The sequence below is a fragment of the Vicugna pacos genome, chromosome 20, assembly GCF_048564905.1.
Source record: "Vicugna pacos chromosome 20, VicPac4, whole genome shotgun sequence".
NCBI lineage: Eukaryota > Metazoa > Chordata > Mammalia > Artiodactyla > Camelidae > Vicugna > Vicugna pacos.
In genome coordinates, this window is record NC_133006.1 from 26,079,421 (window position 1) to 26,105,769 (window position 26,349).

Consider the following 26,349-nt stretch of genomic DNA (forward strand, 5'->3'; position numbering starts at 1 on the left):
GGATCGATTATTGTCGCCCCAGCAAGGTAGAGGAACGACAGGAGACGGAAGGATACAGCTTGTCAACCCGAAGGGCTGAGAAGAAAAGCAAACGGTCTTTACACAGTTAGTAATCGGGATTTGAATCTTACCAACAAGACCGCTGGAGAAGTATTGGCATTCAGCCAGGACAATTTTTCTTACATAAACACGTATGACATACGGGAGGAAATACTTCCGACTTGAAAAGTCCGCATCGTAACTGCTGGGTTAAAACTGGCCCCTCTCCGCAGGGTTCGTACTCTGCGACGAGAGCAACAGGCGTTGGAATGACAGACAGAACAACTCCAAGTAGCTTAGCCTCTCCATCCTCACCCAATCTCCTGTGACCCCGACCCACTCACTTACCAGGGGAAGACAGAATGAAACTCTTATGCCAAGTGGGATAAATAAAGGTGATTTCCAGAAGCCTTAGGAACAAGAAACACTATAATCATGGTCACTTTCAAAATAATTGAAGGACATCAGGTTCATGCAACAAACTTATAATGAGCATTTCTAAGCTTATATCAAGATCTGGGTTCTCTGAAAAAAAGCTTTTTTTTATCTTTTGGTGAAATAATAGGCCTGCAATGGTCACAGCTGGAACGATTTCAGCAACTACACATAAAATAGTATTGGATTATAACCCAAAGCATAAAATAAATACCCATGATTCCTCACTGACATAAGTAAATTATTGAATAAATAAATAAATGTGGGAGAAGAGACATTTGGGGAGTAAATAAAATGCCTATGAGTGAACATGAAGACTACAAATTAATTCCTGCAGTCTGGTATTAGCAGCTTCCTTGATGTAGAAAGAACCACAGTCTCTCAGGCAATCTCCTGTACAGAAGAGTTTCAAATAGCATAACTCCCACTCCTTAACTGTGGGCCTTGCATAGTGATTGCTTTCCTAAAAGCACAGTATGGGAAGCGGGAGAAAAGAGTAAGAAAAGAAGAACCCTGGCAAATGCTTCAGCCAGGTGACCAAAGTCAACATTAGCAGTGATAAGCCATTTTGATAACATATACCCTTGATGTAAAATAAATGATGAAAATGTCACTTTACCTTGGTCGTCTTCCTCCACCTTCCTTCCTCCCCCAAATTCATAACCCCTGTCCAATGTTGAGAAAAACATCAGACAAATTGCAAATGAGATGTGTTCTACAATATACCTAACAGTACTCCTTAAAACTGTCAAGATCATCCCAAACAGGAAAAGTCTGAGAAATTGCAACAGCCACGAGGTGCCTAAGAAGAAATGACAATTAAATATAATGCAGTATTGTGAATAGGATCCTGGCACAGAAGAGGGACTTAAGGTAAAAACTAAGGAAATGTGAATGACTTTTGAACTTCAATTAACAATAATATATAAATATTCATTTATTTATGGCTATAAATATATCACATTAATGTAAGATTTTAATAATAGGGGAAACTGTGGGATATATGATAACTCTCTGTTCTATCTTCCCAACTAAGCAGAAACTATTGCTTATGGGAATAAGAATCAAAACGTGACCAAATTTAATTATTTCTTTAAAGCAAATTCAGAACTCTGGTTTGCAGCATGCCCCAATACAATTCCCTCCTCTGTTAACTAATGAGCTACAACGTCAGACTCACTGATAGAGTCTACACAGCCCACCACTGTCCTAAAAGGATATAGACTTGATTAGAGACGAGAAATTCTTATGCCATTCCAACTGCTGTGCTCAGTGCTATGGACACAGAAATAAGCAGGATATCTAGCACTGGCTCTGCCCTTGGAGATTTTTGGTTTATAGTGATGAGATAGACAAAAACTATGAATAAAATTACTCCCACATTGGGAAAGTTAGGAGAAACTACAGATGACTGGAGGCTAACAGCATATTCTTCAAATGAGAATATAAACTGGATGTTTGAATGTGAGCAGAGATTGAAGATACAGTTTAGAAGGGAGTCTTGGCCTACACTTTTTCATATATAAGATATGCAAGATAGGAGCATAGTCTATGGTAAATTGTAGTTAAAGTAAGAGGAGCTAAGGAAACGTTTGATGGTGGACTGAGACCACGGTTCGTGCTAGGGCTGCAAAATTGCTTTACAGTCCTAAGTGCCTGGTTTGAACTGTGAACATCAGGGAGCATGATGGGTGAGTTCAGGGAGCACTAGAGATTCCAACTGGGCTTCCACTCTCAGCATAATGGTGAGTTCTCTGCAAGATTCAGGTCGTGTCCACATCAGAGAAGTTGCTGGTGTTAGTCTGTGGAAACTGGTTTGAAGTCTTCACGTTCACTTATAGATATTTTATTTATTTCCCCCAAACATAATACCTCTGGAAAATTCTTCTCCCCCCTTTTCTCAAGATAAAGAAATCATTAAAGCAAAGACTCACATCGCTTTTTTTTTTTTTTTGGCTCTGGATTCCAGAAAATGTTGAATTAAAATCATGAAACCCTCTTCTCACAAAGGTGCCCCTAGATACATACACAATCATTTTGCAAACTATTTCAAGGTGTTTATGGAACACCTGAAGTCCATGGACCCTGGCTAAGATTCTTCTGCATTTGATTTTCTCATGTATGGTATCTAACATAGTTTTAAGTAAATAAGAAACAAATTCTATAAGTAGAAATTCAGCATCATACTACTAAAGTAAAAATCATCTTTTAATTGTGGCTGAAAGTTTCATTAATATTAGTCTTGTAAATTGGGTCAAATTTGCATCCATGACTGAAGGCAAGATACTAGTTAAACCAGTTCTCAGAGGGTTCTTGGGGTGCAAGTTCCTGATAGCAGTTGGGGAGACCTGACTCAGACATAAATAGATCAGAAGGAATGGAGAGGAATGGGCTCATTTTTGTCACAGGGTATTTGGAGTCTTACTACAGCTTCTCCTTGGCCCCTACTCTGCACTCTCCACTGAGAGGAATCCCTTAAATTCCGATCTTTATGTATCATTAAGGAAGTAGGCATGTAAATGGAAGGTAAATGCCAGACAGCCATTTTCTTCCATGACTGTCAGTGAGTTTTCTAAATCCTATGTCACTTAAACATAGATTCCTTGGGTTTTTCCTTGCCCACTCATGGAGGCACTAGTTATTGCCACATCATAACTATTTTATAAACTATATTCTAGCCAGAATGTCTTACTGCTGCCTGAAAATTAAGAAATAAGGTAGGAAAGACCTCAGAGGGTTTCAGAGGGACTGAATTAGTCAAGTGCTAAAGACACACCTGGGCTACCACCCCACTGTGCTCTGAACTCATGAGTTGGCATCATATCTTCATTGTGAGTTATTTAAAAATTTTTCCTGTCCTAAATATTTTACCATATATGTAAAACGCTTAGTGTTGATGGACTTCTTTATCCCTCTTTAACCCTAGGTGGCATAAAGAAAAAAAAATATTTCTTGCAATCTACTTAAGTTCACATTCTAACCAAGTCTTAAAATTCTTTTTTTACCTTCTTATTAGTGTAAGAATCCACTATCGTACATTTAAGTGTCCACTATTTTTAAAACAATAAAAGAAAAGATTAATTCTGACTGAAAAGAATATGATGTAAAAAAAATGGTAGTTTTGAAAAAATATCAAAAGTTATGTCTAGAACTGAAAATTTAACTAATAAAAATCTAGAATTTAATTGATTTAAAAGAAGATTACTCCCAGATGAAACTTAAAGACAAGTCAGAAGAAAAGTTCTAGTTTCACGTATAGAAAGTACAATGACAGACATACACAAGTATGTAGAAGATAAAGTTAGCAGGTCTAACAAACATGCACTCATTGGAGTCCAGAAAGTTGAAGGGAGGAAAGGACAATGAAAGGGAGGAATATATGCTATGATCTGTAGGTTCACCACTAAAAGAATAATGAAAGAGTATGCCACTTTCAAGTTAATAGACAGGAAATAATAAAAATAATGTGTAGAACTATTCAATCAATACAAAAGAAGACAAGATATAAAAGGAGAACATAAAAAGGACAGGATATTGAACAAAGTGAGAATATTTGGAGGGAAAGAAAACTACACATAGTAAGATGACTATTTTAACCCAAAACATATTCAGTGATCTCTTGATTGGAATGGGAGAGAAGAGAGCTTCTGGGGTGCTGTCAAAGCTCTGTCTATTTCTTAACTTGTGTGGGACCACACAGATATTCACTATGTGTTGAATCATTGCAGTGTGCATTTATGTCTTATTCACATTTCTACATGTGTGTTCACACACACACACAAAACAGTTTTAAAAAACCCAAAGCCCTTTCAGTCCTCAGGTTGTTTCACTGTGAGAATATGTATAGATGAGTAAAAATTGTAGCTTCGGGGTGTAATAGTGGTCCTAGGTGTCTTTGAAGCAGTTTATTCAGAGTTGATGTCCTGCCATTACCCTCATGTGGGAGACAATTTTTTTTATCTGTTTCATCACTCCACACTCAAGTTTCATTCTCATCATGACTGTTTGAATGGTTCTCATTCATGGCCTACAGGAATCACTTTCTTTTTCTTTTCTTTACTTTTCTTTTTTTTTTTTTTTAGGAATCACCTTCTACTCCAAGTGCTATCCATGGCATGAAATGAGGTGGAGAGCTCAAGAGGAGAACATCTGACAAAAAACACTGCTCTTCTCCAGACTCCAGCACTCTTGGACAAGTGCCACTATTCAGCTGGGTTTTTGAAACACTGTTTCAAATTTATAATAAAAAGTTTCCTAAATAAACAAGTGAAGGAATAGAAAACTTTACACTATAACTGAGATACTCTGTTATAGAGCCTTTTAATGGTTACTGTTTAGTGCTGATTCTTTTCTGTTCAAAGGAGCAATGTAATCCCTCGACAGTGCAATATATACATTCATTCATTGAAGACTAATTCTCAAACTCTGAACATCAGAGAGGAAGTCTCTTCAGGTCACAACCTTCACCATTGTATCTAGTATTGGACTCCAATATCCCAAATTATTTCTCATATTATTAATATTATTATTACAAATTACACAAAACTTACCTTTAAAAGCTAAATGAATTGACAAGCCTATTTTTAAAAAATGAACACACATTGTCCTGTCCCAAACCCTCCCCTAAGCCGAATTCAGATTTGAACTCAGTTGCTTTTAGCTGCTAGTTCTGTGACTTTGGGCAAGGCGCATAATCTCTCTGTGTTCCTCTTAGTTTCCTCATCTGTAAAACTAGAATCAAAAAAAGCACCTACCACAGGGGGTTCATGAGAAAGTTTGATGAGCTCTTTGAACAGTATGTGACACCTGGTTAGCACAAATGGTTATTATTATTGCTGTCCTGCTATTGCTTGATTCCTCAGTCTTAGACATTGTGCCACTTAACATCCAGGTCCTCTTGCCATCATTTTTCATCTTGCTGTTGGGCTGAGGGCTGATCATTATGATCATTATCCACGGGCTCCATTATCCTCTGGCTTCCAGTTGAGTTTAAGTCAAGAGAAAACCCACAAGGGATCTGGAGGGAAGGTGAAGAGTGAGGTTGACATATTTATCCTCTGGTTCTGCTTCTCCAGAGCTCACTGCAGTCTGTCCTGACTCCTGCCAGGAAACCTCTCTACACAGCCCTCTCCGATGAATTCCAGGTCCTCAGGCTCCATCCTAAACTCTTCCAGTTCAAGGGTAGTGAGGTATTACTAGCTCTAGGACACCCTACTATTCTTGTCATTGCCCTGCCTTTAGTTTGGATTACCCCCCTAGGAGAGTTTTATCCAAAATGAATTTACCACATGAAAGGGAGTAACCTCTTCATGAAATTTTCTTGCAGAATTTAGAAGTACTACAGTAGCAAAAAGGATCTTGTTCCGAGCCCATTTAAAAAAAGAAAAAAAAAATCCTGTTCTATTTAAGTCTCTAAATCCAGAAACAATTCTATTAATATAGCTAGGTTTAGTCTGGCATTCACCACCTTGTGTGTTAAGAGAGAGAATGTCCTCAGGCTGTGCTTTCCTTTCTAGGGAAGGTGAAGAGGAATGAGCTTTTCCTGAGGGAATGGAGACCTTCCCAGCATCTTTTTCTTCAGCTCCTGGACCCTCCCACCCCCTCTCACCCCGCACCCCGACTCAAGGTTTCAAATAGTTCTTTTAAGGCAGGGAAAGGGCAAAGGAGTTGGAAGTCATTGAAGATATTTCTGTTTTAGTGTTTGAAAGCAAATGAGGCTGACTCCAGTTTCTGAATTCCCCAAACTTCTTCCAGTCCGTTTTCAGTCCCATTGGCACTTGCAGGTCTGAGGCTACTAGGGCCACCTTCAGCTCTAAATTCCCTTTCTGCTAGTTTCTGACAAATAATTGTAAACAGGTGCGTCGACGATGACCCTAGTGTGGTGTTCGAGGGCATAGAAAATTCGAATCTTTTATCTCAAAATTGTTCTTTGTGGAGAGTGGGAAGGGATAGACGGGATTTCAAAACTGTAGAATAGATAAACAAGATTATACTGTATAGCACAGGGAAATATACACAAAATCTTATGGTAGCTCACAGAGGAAAAAATGTGACAATGAATATATATATGTTCATGAATAACTGAAAAATTGTGCTGAACACTGGAATTCGACACAACATTGTAAAATGATTATAGATCTATAAAGAATGTTAAAAAAAAAAGAATTGTTCTTTGAATTCTATCTTCCTTCGCTGAATTTCAGTTTGCTGTGGTTGACTTATTTCACACAAGTGTGAGAAGCCCTGAATGAACATAGGAAATTCTTTGTTCCCAGACCTGACAGGTACGCACCAAAACAGCTTTCACTGTATTTTAATGCATGGGGACTAAACGCAGGGCTACTGTGCTTTCAAAGGCCTTAACAAGTAGCTTTTCCCTACAGGTAGTCGTGGCCGAGTGGTTAAGGCGATGGACTTGAAATCCATTGGGGTTTCCCCGCGCAGGTTCGAATCCTGCCGACTACGGTTTTAACCTCTCCTAAACTAGACTCCTTTGCATACTTCACGCCAATGTCAACCAAAACAATCAAAACACTTGCCCGCTGCATTTCCGTTACCTATTGCTCTTGGGTCAAATAACCTGCCCTCCAGTTCCATCGACTGTTGTCCCTGAAACAATGACTTCAGCCTCAAAAGAAGGACAAAGTCTACTACCTAATCCTGATTAGGGGAAGACAATTCCCTTTTCCTCAATCATGACAACTTGGATTTTCTCAGCATCAATGTCACATTCCATCCTCTTCTGAGATGGAGGTGCTTTCACTGTTCCTATCTGCTCTAGGCAACTTAGGATTTACAAGACAGTATTTACTCTAATAGTTACCATTTTTGAACCCTTACTATGTCCCAGGCACTGGATTGCCATTACATGCATTATCTCACTTAATCACTGAAATAACCCTATGTTATTTTAAAGATGAAGAAACTGAGGATTGATTTGCCCAACACTGCACAGTAAAATATCTAAACCATTAGCTTTCTTAAACGTGGTCGTGAAGTCACTTTTCACAAGTACTACAGGGAACACTATTTTAGAACCAGCAGTTAGCAGACTCAAGCCTAGTGTAGTTTATACATAGAAATAATTTTAGTATCAATTCCTATTCATCAATGACTTATTACATACATATTCTTTAAAGTGCTTTGTGTATGTTAACTTGTATAATCCTCATAGCATTCATATGAAAGAAATACTACTATTATTCTCATTTTACTAATCTGGAGACTGAGGCCCAGAGGAGTAAAATAATTTGACCAAGGTTACCCAGCTTGTAAGTGGCAGAGCTGAGCTTGAACTTTGTCTGAATTTGTGTCTATAGCAAGGGAGCTATGTATGAGAGAGCCCATTTGCTCCAAAACCTTGATAATGCTTGGTATTATCTGTCTTTTGTTATTTTATTTTAACCCTTCTAGCAGGTAAATATTTGCGGTGGTTAGTTTTATGTATCAACCTGCTGGGCCATGGTGCCCAGATATGTGCTCAACCATTAGTCTGTGTTTCTGTGATGTTTCTATGAGGGCATATTTGGATGAGATTAACATTTAAATTAGTGGACTTTGAGTAAAGCAGATTGTCTTCCATAATATGGGTGGGCCTCATCCAATTGCATTAATAAAATAAAAGACTGGCCTCCCTTGAAAGAGGGAATCCTGCCAACAGACAGCCTTCAGGCTTGAACTGCAGCATCAGCTCTTCCTAGGTGCTGGCCACTCTGCAGATTTTGGACTTCCCAACCCAACTAAATCTCCTTTACATATCCTATTGGTTTTGATCCTCTGGAGAACTCTGACTAATACAGTAGTGGAATCTAATTGTTTTACTTTTCACTTTTTCTGATGACTAATGAAGAAGATCACCCTTTTGTATGTTTATTGGTTATTTTGATATCCTCTTATGTGAATGACCTGTAGGAATCTTTTGACCACTTTTCTAGTGGATTGTCTGCCCTTTCCATATTCATTTTTCTTATTCACATCTATCTGTACCTATACACGTTGAGAGTTTAACTAAGCTACTCCATAGTATTACTGCCTTAGCATCCAATTTGTTTGGCCAAGTGGCCTGCAGGGACTTTGAACTTAATACTAGCCCTCTCATGCAAGGCCTAATTAGCAGCCTACAGAGTCACAAGCAAATGTAAATTCCTCATATGATCTCCCCAACAGCCCTTGTGATCAACAGTCATCCCTGCCTCCCAGGGCCATTCCCTTTTACACCTCTTAGATTAGACCCCTTTGGAGCTTACCAAAACCTCTGTCTTTTGGTTTGAATTGACCAATCCGGCCTTAGCCTGGGAGCCCCAAAACAGTTCAACCACAGGCCCTAATAAGGCATGTACCCCAAGTTCTATCACTCTGTCTATACTCTGCGTAGACCTCCCCACGTGGTCCCTTGAAGTGTGCAGTGTACTTCCTCCTGGCAATAATAAACTCCCCTATTTTAAATTCTCTTGTAGTCTGTGGTTGAACTTGACTGACTCACCATCTGGCACCCTGTGTTCTACTTAATAAATGCTAATTTAACAAAATCATAATAATGCATCTATATCTGAATCTATATTCTGGATCCAGTTTTTCATTAGGTGTATGTAATACAAATATATTCTCTAAGATTTCCCTTCTACTTGCTTACTGGTGACTAGTAATGAACAATAGTTTCCCATGTTGAAGTCTAATATATAAATACAGCTTTTCTTTTGTGGTGACTGCTTTTTATGCTCTGTTTTAGGAATTCTTGTATACTCCAAAGTCATGAAAATATTATCCTAAGTTATCTTTCAGAAGTATTGCTTTACCTTTTATGTTTAAATATACATTTCATCTGATTGCGTCTTTTATATGTTGTGATTCATTTATTTCTGTAATAGCCAATTGAACAACCAATTTATTGAATTTCGATTTATTGAAAAGAATTGTCTTTCCCTAGTGCACAGCAGTGTCACCCTTGTTTTAAATCAAGTGACTGCGTAAGTGGGTCTGGTTAGGATGCATTCTTCTGTTCCATTAGTTTATTTATCCATCCCTGAGGGTTCTTTTTTTTTTTTCTTTCAGAAAGCTTCAATTTATAAAGTCTGATGTACATTCACAAGCACATTACTTGGAGCTTCAGATCTTGTTGAAAGCATCAATGTTGACACTCACATATCCCTAGAACTTGGGAATCTTCTCTTCCCTCAAGTCTGGTATCACTTTGTCATCTTCCTCCACACATTTTATATGCGTCCTGGGGGCATTGTTTGGAGTTGCCTAGACCAGCCAGCTCAGCTAAATGGAGCAAAAATGAGCCCCCAGCCGCGTAAGCTTTGTTGGTATCATCATTTCAGGGTTTGATGTCTCGGAGGATGGAGGACTCGAACATGGGCTCTTTGATCCTATTCTTGTCATTTTGCCCCAGCAGTTCTTTCTGCATGCAAATGAAAAACCGTTGCCAGACAACCATATTTTTCACTATCAATGAGCATTCTAAGTCCTGTGTTACTTAAACCTAGATTCTCCTCTGGGCCTTAAAGAAGCTGTGGCTTTGACAGTTTAGAATTGCGCTGAAATGTTTCTCTGATCAGAGCAGCCAGGACTAGAAGTGACGGAAGCCGAGGAGGGCACGGTTGTTGTGAAGAACTGACAGGTTCCGGTGCAGTTCAGTTCTCAGTCCCAGAGCCCAGTAGTGGCCATCGCGGAATGCACTCCAAAATTCAGATGCCGCAGCAACTGCCACAGAATCTGAGGTCCACTACTCAAGACTGCTAATGAGAGTGAGTTCAGCAGTTTTCATATTAAACAAAGACGGAATGTAATACTTGATTCTAGGAAGTGAGAAGATGATTGTGGGGAATTCCAAAACGGGTGACAAGACAGAAAATTGGACACAGTCTCCCCGTCGGGGAATCGAACCCCGGTCTCCCGCGTGACAGGCGGGGATACTCACCACTATACTAACGAGGAAGAACCCTCCTAAACGTCCTTTAAGACATCTGATAAACACAAATACTACTGTCCACGTCCTTTCAGCCTACAGATTTGTGTTCTACTAGGTTGATTAATCTTTCGCAGCTCTAAGTCTGAACTTCCTCGGACTCTTCCTCAACCAACCAAATCTCGCTCCAGCCCTTCTCTCGGCCGTCTCGCTCCACCCACCTCCGCCCTACAGGCCCAGCAGGACACCTGCTCTTTTGACAGTGGTGGCGTCAGTTTCTTTGACGGTGTTTCTCGTACTAGATTTGTAAGCAACGAATCCAGGTTACCAAAATAGTTAAACTATCGATACCACGGAACCTCTCTGCTAACTGACCGAAGACTACGACCTAGGAAACAAGGTTCATGTCCGTGGGGGAAGAAAAAACTATAAAAAGATGAAAATATAGGCTTCAAGTAGGTTTGAAAGGCAGGGAAACTCAAGGTGACCCAGAGAACTGTGTGACGGCTCAGCTGACGGCAAAATGATTAAGGCTCTACTTATTATGCCACTTTTAATTTTAATTTTTAAAAAAGTAATGGATTAATAACTTCCATTCCCCATAGCCGTGTAATTTCAGCTTGGGCGAAGAGCAGAACAAGTTAGGCAAGGATCTTGTACATCATGGCTCCGTTTTAATTTTTTTCTCTCGGCTGAGAAATTCCCAATTATTTTCACTCGGTAAAAGGCAACCATCGTAGTCGGCAGGATTCGAACCTGCGCGGGGAGACCCCAATGGATTTCTAGTCCATCGCCTTAACCACTCGGCCACGACTACACGACTCTTAACCGCTTTTTTCAAACTATAGACAAAATTGCAAACTAGGGTAAACATTGCCCGGTGTACAAGAAAGTAGGTTTTTGAGAACTGAACACAAACCTTCAGATAATATAAGGATTTAATAAAAAAATTTTTTTTGAAGGCCAGGCTCTCATACCACCTAGGCAACTGAGAGCACTGGTATGAGAGTCCTCACTGCATGATCATCGGCTTTTCAGTCAAACAAGTCATTTCAGTAAATACTGAGAGAACGCCTTCCGGCTCTGGAGACGAGGCTGTGATCTAAGATTGGACTACAGAGTGTCCACAACTAGAACCAAATTTTGCTTACTCCGAGGTGGTCACGTCCTAACTTTCAACCCCCACTGACCCCTTGCTTTTGAACGACTCATCGCTCTGTATCACAAGAATAAACCCTACTTGGTCAAGGCATATCATCCTTTTTAATAATTGCTAAATTCAATTTGCTAAAGTTTATTAAGAATATTTGCAACTATTTCATGGAGAAACATTGATCTGTAGTTCGTTTTTCTCAAACTGTCATCTGGATTAGATATCAGGATAATGTTGACCTCAGAAAATCAATAGAAAAGTGTTTCCTTTTCTAATTTTTGGAAAAGCTTATGCAGCTGTGGTGGTATTCCTTCTTTCAACATTTGGTAGAATTCACCAATAAAGCCATCTGGGCCTAGATTTTCTTCGTGTGAATATTAATTACAAATTCTATTTTTAATAGGTATATGACAATTCAGACTATTTCTTATTGAGTGAGTTTTAGTATTTTGTGTCTTTTGAGAAATTGATACATTTTATCTAATTTGTCAAATTAATTGGCATTATGTTTATTCACAATATTCTTTGGTTGTCTGTAGAATGTGGGTAAATATTCCCTCTTTCCTTCCTGATACTGGTAATTTGTAATTTTTTTTCTCCTGATAAGTCTGGCTAGAGATTGATATTACTCACCATTCAAAGACCAGATTATGAATTTCATTGATATTCTTATTGTTTTTCTGTTTTGTTTGATTGATTTTTGTTCTTCTCTTTAATATTTCTTTCATTCTGCTTACTTTGAGTTTAATTTCCTCTTTTTCTAGTTTCTTAAGGTGGAAGTATAGGTAACTGATTTGATAACTTTGTTCTTTTATAATTTAAGCATTCCTTGCTATACATTGCTCTCTATACAAAACTTTAGCGGCATCCAAGGCATTTTGTTATATTTTATTTTTATTTTATTTTAGCTAAAAATTTAAATTTCCTTTGTGATATATTATTAGGCCCATAGATTATTCTGAAGTATTTTGCTTAATTCCTGTTATTGCTTTCTGGTTTAATTTTGTTGCATTCGAGAGAATATATTGTCTATGATTTCAATCCTTTTAAACTTAATGGGATTCTTTTATAGCATAAACTTTGTCTGTCTTGGTGAGTATTCCAGGTGCACTTGAAAATAATGTATTCTGCTGTTGTTCTGATTTGATTCTCATTTGTTTTTCTTCCCCCAAGTTTCAAAGTTAGTCACTATCTGATGTTGTTTACAGTCTGAAGAACCTTGTTGCATATACTTTATTCAGTTTTCTAGTTTAAAGTGGGAGAGTAAGTCCAGTCCCAGTTTCTTCACCATGGTGAAAATCAGAAGTCCTTCTGGCATTGATGATTGTAAGTCAACAAGTTTGACTTTAAATCTTGGTGGAATATCACCCTTTCTTTGTGTAGGGTTTATCCATTCTTTTTATACATGATCCTCTTCTTGAATATACACATTGCTGCAACTAATTTTGTTCCTGTAAAGACTGAGAGTTAACAATTGGAACAAGTTCATGAAAAAAAATGCAGCCAGGGTTCAATAATAGAAGTAGAACCACTGGGATGGATATATACATTCCAAATATACATGAGATTTGTAGGAATTGATGAAATAGTCTCTATAATGCTGAAGCTTGAAGGAAAGTCGTCAAGAAGGGAAGATGGATGGAAGGTGGGAACGATTAGAAGAAGAACTCACAAGCATGAACTGGAACCCCATGTGATGGACTGAAATCTGTGTCAGCTCTGGTTGCTTCTGACTTCGGTGGTGTAGGTGTCCTGCAGAAGCTAGCGCTTCATTTGGAGCCAAACACACATTTGGCCCAGAAAAGAAGGAGGCAGAAAGAGGATCCAGAGGGGAAAGTGAGTTGATTGCAGGCCTAACTGCTGCCTCATGACAAGGTAAGTCAGCAGAGGAGGTAATGTGAACTACAAAATGGCTTCTACTTGACCTTCTCCCTCCAAATCGCCTTCAAGAATATCTCTTGGGGACCATCCAACCAGAAACACACAGAAAAGGGAATTCTAGGGAATGTATTCAATCTGGCTAAGTGGGTACCATAGATAAGAAGACAATGTATTGGCATTTACTTATATATAATAACCAATAGTTTACTGTCTTAATTACTGCAGATTTATAAGTAATTACATGTTTTGATATATGTATTGTGTAAGTCCTCCAATTTTGCTACCTTCTTCAACATTTTCTTGTTTTTTTAAGTTGCTCTACATATCCAAATGTGTTTTTGAAACCCTGAGCTAAGTTTCATAAAATACATATTTGGAGGCTGATTGGGATTTTATTGAATCTATTGATTAATATGGAAATAGTTGTCGTTTTGACAAAATTGAATCTTTCAGGAAAATAAACATAGTGTTTTTCTCCATTTAATTTCTGCCAGTAATATTTTGTAGGCTTCATACGTATCTTCTGTTAGATTTATTCCTAGACATTTAAGATTTTGCTGCAAATGGAATATTTAAATTTTAATTTCCACTTGTTATATATATTTACATTTTGTATATGGTCTGTAATGAAAAGAAAAAACAGAGACAATATTTAATCTTAGCTGAAATTGATCATCTAGCTATTACTTCAAATGTGAAGTAGAGAGACTGAAGAAATAATTTAGTGAATAATTCTGTTGTACAATGTCACTCTTTTATATTTTAACCACTAACGTTTAAATAATATAATGGTAATAATTAATGTGTAAATTAAAATGTTGATTAAATTTTCAGGGTTTTTTTATATCCTAGAAGGGTGTTTTCTTCATTATGAATTTTGATAATAACTTCACAGAAAAGCTGATATAAACCTCAACCATACAATGCACTTCTTATATTTTCACCTGATACAAAATCATTAGACACCCAACATGATTTTATTATAGTGACACCCTCCAACCATGCATAATACTGCTGTGTAATACTTCCATCTTGTACCTATGTCCTAAATATCAGTCATTGTTAAAAATGTTTACTTCCTTGCTTACCATAGAATTTTGCATACTATTCTTTTATTAGGCCTAAATTTATATTTAATAATTTACTTATCATTTATGTTGTATCTAATGTTCAAATTGAATTTGGCTTTTATTTCAATAAATGTATCTTCATTTATTGTGCTATTGGTTTCTTTTCCTCTTTCAACATTTTATTTTGACATAATTTCAAATTTATAAAAAGTGCAAGGATAATACAAAAATTTTTAATAAATCCTTTACCTAGACTCACCACATATTAACAATTTATCACATGTGCCTTATTTTTCTTGACAGATGGACTTAGACAGATTCACATATGTATAATTTTTTTCTTATCTATTTAGAATAAGTTTCAGACAAGATGTTCCTTTATCCTTAAATATTTCACTGTGTATTTTCTAAAAACAGAGACTTTCTCTTTCCTAACCATGGAACAATTATAAAATCAGGATTAAAACTCTTACTTAATCTACAGACCTTATTAATGTTTTACTATCTGTGTGAATCCTTTATTTGAAGACAAATACATTGCATTCAGTGGTCATGTTTCTTTTGTCCTTTGATCTGGAAGAGTTCCTCAAACTTAGTCATTTATTTCATTGACATTTTGAAAAGTCAGGTCAGATATTTTGTAGGATGTCCCCTCAATTTATTTCAATTTGATGTTTCCTGGGAGCTAAATTCAGGTTATGCGTTTTTAACAGGAATACCACACAAGTGAGATTGTGTCCTTTGCAGTTCATCATATAGAGATGCACATGATGTTGAATGTCCTGATACTCCAAATGCTAACTATGATCAACTGACTAAGGTGGCATCTTTCAAGTTTCTTCACCGCTGAGCTATTATTTTCCTTCCGTGTTACTTATCACATGATCTATTCTGTTCACTTCTTTTTCATTATATTTGATTGCCTTGAAAATAATAAGTTAAAAGGAGAAGAAACTTAATATTTGAATAGAAGAACAAGAACAGTTTGTCAAAGCCACAAAATTCAGAAAGATGACCTAACTATCCTGTCTGGGAACTGAACCCTGTATTGCAGGTAACAGACATGTGCACACGTCATTATACTAAAGGAAAAGCACACAGTGGAAAGTACCTCTCTTTTCACCTGTATAATAGACTTCTGGACTGGGTCATCTAGTGAGACATTATTGGTTTGCTTGCTGGTGTGACGATGCTTACTAGAATCATACATGGTTCTCAGGTTCGATCCCTTGCAAACAAAATAGTGAATCAAGGATTTCATGGAGTTTACCTTTCTAAGTAAGATTTATCTTTTTGTATTCTCTCAAAATGTAATTCTGTGGGGTAGAAAATCCGGGGTTTTCAACGACAGGAACCCTGCCAAGTATAGCTTGGAGTTGTTTTTGGTTTTGTTTTGTTTTGTTTTTTGCCTATGTAGGCAATTTAAAAAAAAATCATCACACTACAGGGGCTGCGTGCACCACAGCAGGACAAGTTTAGTCAAGAAGTCTGCACTATCCTACTATCCTAGTGAGAAATGTTGAGTTTCTTTCTGAGTAACTTCGTATTGTCAAACTGATCAGTTGAGGTAATTAAGGAAAAACAACCCGTAGTCGGCAGGATTCGAACCTGCGCGGGGAAACCCCAATGGATTTCTAGTCCATCGCCTTAACCACTCGGCCACGACTACATCTGTGGAGTGAAAGTGCAACGACATGAACCACGTGGCAGGCTAAAAACAGATGGGTAAAAGCCTGTATCCTTGGTGAATTTAGTGGAAACGCTGAAGTGAAACGAGAATTAGGAAGGAAGGCCAACCCGGGAATCTTGAGCACTGAAATGAGAGACCGAGCCCTCACCGCATGAGCTAGTTAGCTTTACCAGGAAACTGCAGATAACACACTCCGGGACGCTGCCTGCTTTGGGGGGGTGGGGGGTGGGACCGTGCGGACCCTTGCGGGGTTCTATAATCCCCACCAGTGGCACCAAACCTAGCCCAAACCGAGGGGAAGTCAGGACCTAACCGTGTTCTAGTCCAGAATGTTCGGGCTTCCCGGAGCCCAAGGCTCCTCTATGAAGAACTCTATATGAGTTGGGTTCCAGGCAGAAATTTGCTTCCGCCGATTTGTGTCCCAGGTGGACAGCGCGAAAAATGATGAGGAAAGCCGCCTTGGTATTCCCTCTCCATGATATTGCTAAAACTTCAGGCTCATAATCTGGTTTGATTCTTGGACGACGCAGGGGCTATTTCTTTCTAAATTTAACCAACGCAATAGTTTGTTTGTTTGTTTTGTCTCCTTATATTTCGACCTTAGTTTCTCAGTCAGTGTTTTCCGAAGTCCTGAAACTGATTTTGTCTAACCTGCTTAGAAGGTCTTAATCTAATTTTTAGAAAAAGGTAAAGGACAAGGACAAGGAGGAGGACAAAGAAGAGGAGGAGAAACCCAAGACAGAGGGATCTGTCCCGCAGTCCAAAGTGGGATGAGGAGGAGAGGGAGGGAGCAGTGTGGTGAAGAGAAGAGTGAAGCGGGGAGCGCCTTGAAGAGGGATTGCTATTCCCCTGAGATAAAATTAACTCTAAGAAACCCCAAGGTTTAATGGAAAGGTGTCTGCTCTGAGATGAATATTAAAGCTGAATTTTGGGTAGAGAAGTTATATTCCAAATTTAGCTGAGCAGCCTAGTACTCGAACTGTCTTTCCTATCAAAATGAAAATCACATAAACATTCTTTAAAAATCATGGCAAGTTCATTTGCAGCAACTTGGATGTTCCTGGAGAATGTCATTCTAAGTGAAGTAAGCCAGAAAGAGAAAGAAAAATACCATATGAGATTGCTCATATGTGGAATCCAAAAAAAACCAAAAACCAAAAACCAAAAACAAAGCATAAATACAAAACAGAAATAGACTCATGGACATAGAATACAAACTTGTGGTTGCCAGGGAGGCTGGGGGTGGGGTGGGGTGGGAAGGGACAGACTGGGATTTCAAAATGCATAACAGATAAACAAGATTATACTGTATAGCACAGGGAAATATATACAAGATCTTATGGTAGCTCACAGCGAAAAAAAATGTGACAATGAATATATATATGTTCATGTATAACTGAAAAATTGTGCTGTACACTGGAATTTGACACAACATTGTAAAATGAGTATAACTCAATAAAAATAAGTTTAAAAAAATCATGGCAAGTTATACCACAACTAATTGCAATTTGAAAGTGAAAAATAAGTTGTGATACATGTGTTGCTATAATTAGTCATATCACTGCCCTTTTATTTGGTCTACACATTTTTAACAAACCTATAATATTTCAAGTAAATTTCTTTGAGACTCTGGATTGAAGGAAGTTAAATACTGAAGAAAAAACAAACGTTTTACGTTTTCAAAAATATCACCCAAAAGAAAAAAAAAGATGGCTGTGATTAAGGTGAAATGAATTTAATCAATTTTCTTTTTTTCACTTAGAATAAAATAAATAGAGGTCCTTGAAAGTTTCAACCTTGTTTATTTTCCTCTCCATTAATATGTGTGGACTGAAAAAAAAAAAAGCATGGTAGAATAAGCTCAGATCAAAGAAATGAACCTGTAGAAACAAAATCATTCTACCCATTTTAGTCCCAAACTGGAAACAATCCAAAATCTGTCAGCAATAGAAAAGATAAATGATTGCTTTTTATACAAAGAAATAGGAGAGCAATGAGAATAAATGAATTTCAACTACACACAAATTGAGAGTATCTCACAGAGTATCGAAGTGATGCCAGACATAAAGGCATACATATCTCATGATTCTGTTTATATATAGTTGGAAACAGGCAAAACAAGTCAGAAAGGTGAGTATTAAAAGTAGTTACAACTGAGAAAGTCTATGATCTCCAGGGGCCTGCTGGAGATGTGGAGAATGGTTCTGTTTCTCATTCTGGGTGCTAGCTACCTAAGTGTGCTCACTTTGTGGAAATTTCTTGAGCTGTAAAATTATGGTTTATGAATTTTTCTGTATCAATATTTCATTATATTATGTGTCAATAAAATTTTACTTAAAAACAGAAACTCTCAAAGTAAAAGGGGATTAATAAAGAATACAAAAGCTTACAGAATTTTTGGCACAGAGGGATGAAGGAAAGCGCCAGCTCTAATCCAACCCAGAGGAAATGATTCCTGTAACAACCTTGTAGAAATAGTCTCCCAGAGTATCTGCTATTGTCTCTACAATGAAGAAAATAGGAAATAAAAATGCTGCTGCTGGAATCATTGATTTCAGGCATCTATTGCCTGAACTGTAGTGTAGAGATCTGGAGGCCTCTGCAATAGCAGTGTTCTCTCTAGGGCTGTGGCTCTCAAAATTTAGTATAAAACCTAACTATCATGATGGAAATTAAGTCAGCCAGGGATTTTTGCCCAGGTCTTAATTTATAAAGGTGAGTGGGAGATGACAGTTGGAGGCCAAAGACATCATTGAAGTAAACTTTAATGTTACTCACAGTTTCTCTAGAAACAGTTCCTCTAGAAAGGAGAAATCACATAGGGCCACAGTGAGGAAGTGGGGAGCAGCAGTGTTGGTCAGGAGGCAGGAAAGAGTAAGGGAAAGGCACAAGTTACAGTCTGCATTGGGATTTCCATAGGAAAAGAAAGGCAGGTCAGAGTAAACAGTTTAAGATTAGCTACTTTTACTAATTCCAGTGAACTTAAGGGGCATAGACCCTGTGCCTGGGTATCTAGTACCTGGCCCTGGGCTTATTTAGGGCTTGATGTGTGAGAGTTAGATAAAAGAGGTGGTTCAGTATGTGGGCTCTGGATAGCAGGAAATGTAAACAGCTCTGGTGGTTAATTTGGCCCTGTGATTAATGGGTACCAAATAGAATCTAAGAAAACACAGAACAATCAGAAAGCAATTTACATTTCTAGGCAAGTTGCCAAATGCTGCTGCTGGTGCTGGTCTGGGGACAGACTTTGAGATCCACATGTTCTGGGTGGAGTATGCCATATCCCCTACATGTGAATTAGCAAAACAACTGATGCCCCTCACCTTGGATTCCTCTGCAGAAAATCCCAGTGTGTCCATGACAATGCTTGTCAGCACAAAACAACAGAAGTAGATGCCTTATTTCCACATTTGGAGACCTTGAGACAGCTTAAATCACATCTAGCTGTAAGGGAGTTAGGAAAATGTAGTTTTAACATTCAAACCTCTGTAGTACAGGAAGGCTCACTTGGAAGAGATAGAAATAGGTAATTACTGGCAATCTACTAAACCCTGTACAGACATTGAAACTGAAATGTTCTGTCAAAAAAACCGGAGGCCCTTCCCATAGGATTAAAAATAATGTGCCTGTATTTCACTGAGAGGAAGCTGACTGACACTGTCCTTGAAAGAGGACCCCTCATTGTTAGTGATCAGCTTATCAGCCATTGTACCAAGAGATACTACCCAGACTTCCACCATCTGATTTATTACCTCTAGTCCTTTTTTCTTATTGATTTTAAGAAGTTCTGTATATATTCTAGACATAAATCTTCTGTCAGATATACTTACTACAAACATCTCCCACTCTGTCTTTTCACATTGATAGTGTGTATTTGGATGTACAGAAGTTCTTAAGTTTAAAGAAGTCCAATTTATCAATCTTTTTATGGTTGTTGCTTTTTGTGATTATTAAACAGGAAATCCTTAGCAACCTAAAATTCATGAAGATAATTTCCTATTTTCTTCTGTAACTTTTATTACTTTACCTTGCACTTTTAGGTTTTGAATCCATCTTAAATTAGTTTAGGAAATAGTTTACCAAAGAGGCCAATGTCCACATGGTTTTTCTTTGTATACCCAGTTGACCCAGCACCACCTTCTGAAAAATCTATCATTCTCTCCCTTGAATTGCAGTGACATTTTGTTTCATGTATGTGGTTTTGTATGGGCATATCTATTTTGTTCCAATGATCTCTTTGTTTATCTTTATGCCAGTAATACCTTTTATTAATCAGTATAGCTTTAGAATAAGTCTTGTTATGTAGGAATAGAAGTTCTCCAGATTTGTTCTTCCTCTGCAAGATTTCCTTGATTATTCTAGGTCCTTTCCACCTGCACATATATTTTAGAGACAGTTTATCAATTCTATCAGAAGTCCTCTTTGAGCATTTTATTTCAAATACATCAAATCTGAGTCCTCCAATTAATGAATATGATATATCTTTTCATCTATTTAGATATTATTAAAAATATTCTGCACAGTGATTTGGAGCTATTAATATAGCACTCTTGCACATTTTGATTACATTTAGTATTGTATTTATTATTAGGATATTGATAGTTCTCCTGCTATTGTAAATGACAAAAAATTGTCTATTTTTGCCAGTATATATGAATACATCATATAGTTAAATATGGGGTTTTGTATCCAGTAAACTTGCTATTTTTACTTTTAATTAAATTATTAATTCTAATAATTTATAGATTTGGGGGATTTTCCAAGCACTTAATCATATTATCTAAAATGATGACAGTCTTATTTCTTCATTTCCAATCTTAATATCTTCTAATTCTTTGTCTTGTCTTATTTCATGGCCCAAGACCCCACAATACAATGTTGAATTGCAGTGGTGATAGTGGTCATGGTTGTCTTGCTCGCAATAACTGGGAGAAAGTGTCAAATATTTACCATAATTAGGATGTTAGATGTAGGACTTTGCGTATGTTTGTTATGAGATTAAGAATTTTCCTTTCTATTCCTAGACTGCTGAAAACTTTTAATGAGTGACACTGCACTTTTTCAAATGATTTTCCTGCATCTACTAATTTGTTTTTTCTCTTACATTTTGTAATAAATTTAAAGTGATTGATTTTTTATATATAAAATAAATTTCATGTTACTAAAACAAGCATTATCTTTTATTTTGACTGTTCTCTCTCTATAATGCTGGATCTGATTGCTATAATTTTGTTTATCGGTTTTACATCTAGAATGTTTAACACAAAGTTTGACATGTAATTTCCTCTCTAGTAGCATCCTTATTAGATTTTAGTGTGAAGATTATTCTGGCCTCATAAAAAGAGTTGGGAATTGTTTTTACTTTCTCTATTTTCTGAAAAAGTATGTATGTGATATTAGCTAAATGTTTTAAGATTTTTATGAAGTCGTTTTTGCATAGTGTTCGCATTGTCAGAAGGTGTAGTAGGCTAAATTGTGTCCATTCCCAAACTTATATGTTGAAGTCCTTAACCCTCGAGTACCTTGAAACGTGACTGTATTTGAAGATAGGGCCTTTAAAGATGTGATTAAGTTAAAATGAGGCTGTTAGGATGGGTGCTAATTTAATCTGACTAGTATCCTTAGAGGAGGAAATTTGGACACACAAAGAGACACTAGGGATAAGCACGCACAGATGACAGACTGTGTGAGGATGAAGCAAGAAGGTAATTATCTGCAAGCCAAGAAAAGAGGCTTCAGAAGAAACCAAACCTATCAGCACCTTGATCTTGGACTCCAGCCTCCAGAACTGTGAGGAAATTAATTTGTATTGTTTAAGCCACTCTCTCTGTGGTATTTAGTTATAGCAGTCTTGGTAAACTAATACAGAAGGTAACTGTGATTTTAATTTCTTTAATGAACTTCAGGCTATTTAAACTTTCCATTTCTTTTTGTGTCTGCTTTGGTAAGTTGTGTTTATGAAGGAACTTGTAATTTATCTCCCATTGTCAAATTTATTTCCCCAAACTGTTCATTTTATCCTTATTTGTATAGAAGAATTCACAAGAGAATCTATCTAGGCCTGGAAGTTTATATGAGTAACTCCTCAAATTGTGGATTTAATTTCTTTAATAGGCATAGGACAATTCAGATTTCTTATTACTTTTTGTCTATTGTGATATTTTTCAAAAAAAAGTATCAACTTAATCAAATGCTTCACATATAGTGACATAAAGATGTTTATAATACCTTCTTGTTTCAAAAATATATTTATAATACATATGAATGCCATACATTTCCTTCCTGATGTGGTATTTTGTGTTTTATCTTACTCTCTTTTCTTCTTGGTTAGTCCTGTTTAAGGTATATTTTTTAACAGTCTTTTCAAAGAACCAACCTTTTACTTTGTTGATTTTCTCTGATGTATGTCTCCCTTCCATTTATTGATTTCTGCACTTATCTTAATAGTTCCTTCTATTTTTTTGCATTTAAGTTCCTGGCTTTTTATAGCATCTTAAGTTATTTAGATCATTGACTTTCAACTCTTCACTTGTTCTAATACATGCAATTAAAGATAAACATTTCCTCTAAAAATAGGTTTAGCTACATCAGATTATGATGTAGCATGTTTTCATTATCATTCAGCTCAAAATATTCAAAAATTTCTATTGTGTTTTCTTCTTTGACCATGGATTATATAGACATATATTTCCTTCTTTCCAAACATTCAGAGTTTTCTGGTAGTCCTGCTGGAATATACAAAGATTGAGCTTTTGTTACAGTCAGTCTATGTTACTTTTCCTTTACTCTGAAGACATAGTCCTAACTCCTTTTGTGTGGGCCTTACAGCTGGGTTTGTCACTACTAAGGGGTAATGCTTCTGAAGTCTTAAATGACAGCTGATGGTGTTTATTAAATTTCCTCCAACTTGGGGAGGCATGAACTTTAACCTCTGTTTCTCCAGAGCTATGCGGCTGCTGAATCTCTACAAATCACGAGCCTTCCAGCTGCTTTATCCTACAGAGTTTTGGATCGTGTTCCTGTGTGTGCGCAATTTAGAAATCAGCGACGGATGTAAGGATATTTTATATGTGAGGAAACTTGAGGTTCCTTCTCTGTGGTTCCCTTATCATCTGAATTTTGACCCTCTGGTCCTATGGATTTTGGTAGCCCCAAACTCTGACAAGTGTCTCCTCAGTCCAGTGCAACTGCTTCTTTTCACTTGCAGTCTATTCCAAAATGCTGCAAAATAGAATGTGTCTTCAAGGGCAAGCCCTTGTGCAACTCATGTGTTTCCCTTCCCTCAAGGATTGTGGCCCTTCAAACCCTTCTTGTACTGATTGTTTATCAGTGCCTTTATAGTTCTTATCCATGATCAATCATTTTTCCTTTAAAAAATAAAGAATATTTTGCCTATGATGAAAGGAAGTAATAGAGACAAATGAGATTCAATTTTAGGTGAAAATGAATGGACATTGATCACTCAACTGTGCAACAGAATTACTGAAGAAATAATCTAGTGTCTGACAGTGCTGCACAATTGTGTTAACCTTTAAATTTGACTACCAAAAGTTGATGACAAAGTGTAATAATTAAAATTTCAAATTTATTCCTATATCTTGGAAGGATGTTCTTTCATTTGAAAAAAAATAGCAGTTTGGCTTTGAACATGGCTCACAGAAATACTGATTTTAATACTCATCCATTCAGCAATTGGTCCAAGTATGCATCATGTTTTGAGTGTACATCTAATCTAACCTTATTCATAAGGGAGCATAGAATAGTTTAGATTTGGTCACAATTTCCCATCTTACATATTATTACTGTTTTGATTTATAGTACCATCTTATTTTCATATCCCGCAAAGTAGTCATCATTAAACAATATTGCTTTAGGCATATACTCTTTACTTAGCTTTTCTCACGTGTTATGAATACCCTTGTTAACCACAGCAGTTTGCATCCCATTCCTTCATCAGTTCTAAATTCGTATTCATTAATTTACTTCTTATCTCTTTCATATCTTTGGTTCATACTACATATCTGTGCTTTTAAATGTCAGTGAATATATTTTTCATTTATGGTTTTATTAGTCTTTTTTCTTTTAACTTTTTCTTTTAAAATAATTTGATTTTGAAATAATTTCAGACTGACAGAAAAGTTACAAGAATATAGAGAATTTCTGGCCACCTCATCCTCTAAGTGTTAGCATATTTAGAATATTAGTGAATTTCCTTTTCCTTTTTTCTCTCTGTCATATACATGAGAGAAAAGCACATATATATACTTAAAAGAATATACTCTTAGAAGTATGTATACATTTTTTAAAGTACGTATAAACACGTAATATACATATTTACATCACTCAAGAGGTAAATATCACATCACAACTTTGTCCCCAAACTGGCTGGATCACTCACTAAGTGTGGAGAGGCCATTTTTATCTTCATATTACTTATAATCCTTGGCGTTTAATTGGAAGTACAGAGACAAAGTCCAACTTTTCTCCCCAGCAGGAGAATCGAACCGCGGTCTCCAGCTTGACAGGTAGAGACGAACGTTACTGCACTAAAGTAGAAACAAACAGGGTGCTTTTCTGGAGGAATCCCCATAAGGTTGCTCAGTATTATCTTTATTACTTCACTGTGCAGACTATGCTTCCGGTTATCAACCATACATAAGGCGATTCAGCGTCCAGGCCGAATGTTTCCACGCCTAGCCTTGCGTCCACTCCAGTCCCTCCCTCACTTCCCGGAACAGGCAGCGCAGTGGGGCGGCCGGCGATGGCACTATGTGAGAACCTTACGATAAAAAACAAAAAGGAAAAATTAAAAATGCTCTCTCTAGCTGCCTGTGCTCTCTCTAGCTGCCTTTGCAGAGCCATGATCTGAATCCTAGCAAAACAGGTTTGTAGTCGCTAAACCCTAAATGGTGTATCCTTTGATGCAGAGGCAAAGAAAATGACTGTCGCAAAACCCAAACCCACGGAAGAAAGTCTGTCTCCGGAATAGAGACAACCCAGTTTTTAACCTTCATTTGAGTTTCGCTTTTCTCCCTGTGGGTTACAGTCAGTCCGAGAAAAACAGCCCGTAGTCGGCAGGATTCGAACCTGCGCGGGGAAACCCCAATGGATTTCTAGTCCATCGCCTTAACCACTCGGCCACGACTACACGAATGACTTACCTTTCTATTTAAATCCTTACACAGAAGTTTCACTGATTGCTGTAAAGTAAAGGCAAAAGGTGAAAAAAAAAAAGATTAAAATGAGCTAAAATGCAGGAAAACGTACTCTGCAAATTGGAATATAAACCCTCAGGTGAAGTGCAAATTTGACATGAAGGTCAGCCTCTCTCCGGCAGCTGCAGGAATCGAGAGCACTTTAGAAAGGAAGTCCTCACTGCTTTGGTGACAGCTTTTCCAGACAACTTGAGGTCTCTGTACTTTTCTCACCTGGAACGAAACTGACCTCCCAACGAAGTGGAATTAGACTGTCATCCTAGTTACAGGTATGAAAAAAACCCTGTGCGTTTTTCTGTGCACAAAACAGAAAGCAATTAGTTATGCATTTGAACTAAATGTATTAATCAAAGGTTGTTTGTTTTAGGGTAACAGTGAACAGAGACTGGACACAGCTGCAACATTGCTTTAGTAGACAGAAAAAATTTTAAAAACGTGTCAGAATGGATCTCAGTGAAGGGAGAGCCATGGTTGAGTTATAGAAAACAAAAAGTAGTCTAGTTATTACTTTAGGCCGGAACTGGAAACAACCCAAATATTCATTTACAGTAGAAAAGGCAAATTGTGGGGTTTTTCAATGTAATACCACACCACAAAGAGAATGAACTACAAGTACACGCAACCACATGGATGAAATCTCACAAACTAACATTGAGTGGCCAGACAAAAAAGAATATACACTATAGTGCATTCCAACTTTTGAAAGTTCAGAAACAGGTGAAACTAGTGTATGGTGTACAGTAGAATTCAGGGTAATGATTACCCTTGGGAGGTAGTGATGGGATGTCCCACTACCCTCAGATGGGGTTTCTGGATTCTGGTAATGATTTTGGTTCTCAGCTTGGGTACTGGGTACATGAGTGTGCTTGTTTTGTGTAAACATGTTGAGTGGTTCACTTTCATATTTGTGTTTGTGTATGTGTGTGTATCTATTAAGCTTCAGTAAATATTTTTCT

General features: G+C 37.3%; 5 non-coding genes across 5 annotated transcripts; 1 reads left to right on the top strand and 4 right to left on the bottom strand.

Moving 5' to 3' along the window:
* Window positions 1-6,857: 6,857 nt before the first annotated feature.
* Window positions 6,858-6,939, top strand: TRNAS-UGA (transfer RNA serine (anticodon UGA)). The gene has a single exon. It is a non-coding gene; the product is annotated as a tRNA-Ser (tRNA).
* A 3,402-nt stretch (window positions 6,940-10,341) lies between these two features.
* On the bottom strand, window positions 10,342-10,413 carry TRNAD-GUC (transfer RNA aspartic acid (anticodon GUC)). Its single transcript has one exon. It is a non-coding gene; the product is annotated as a tRNA-Asp (tRNA).
* A 706-nt stretch (window positions 10,414-11,119) lies between these two features.
* TRNAS-AGA (transfer RNA serine (anticodon AGA)) lies at window positions 11,120-11,201 on the bottom strand. The gene has a single exon. It is a non-coding gene; the product is annotated as a tRNA-Ser (tRNA).
* A 4,874-nt stretch (window positions 11,202-16,075) lies between these two features.
* Window positions 16,076-16,157, bottom strand: TRNAS-AGA (transfer RNA serine (anticodon AGA)). The gene has a single exon. It is a non-coding gene; the product is annotated as a tRNA-Ser (tRNA).
* Window positions 16,158-25,244: 9,087 nt separating this feature from the next.
* TRNAS-AGA (transfer RNA serine (anticodon AGA)) lies at window positions 25,245-25,326 on the bottom strand. Its single transcript has one exon. It is a non-coding gene; the product is annotated as a tRNA-Ser (tRNA).
* Window positions 25,327-26,349: the final 1,023 nt, after the last annotated feature.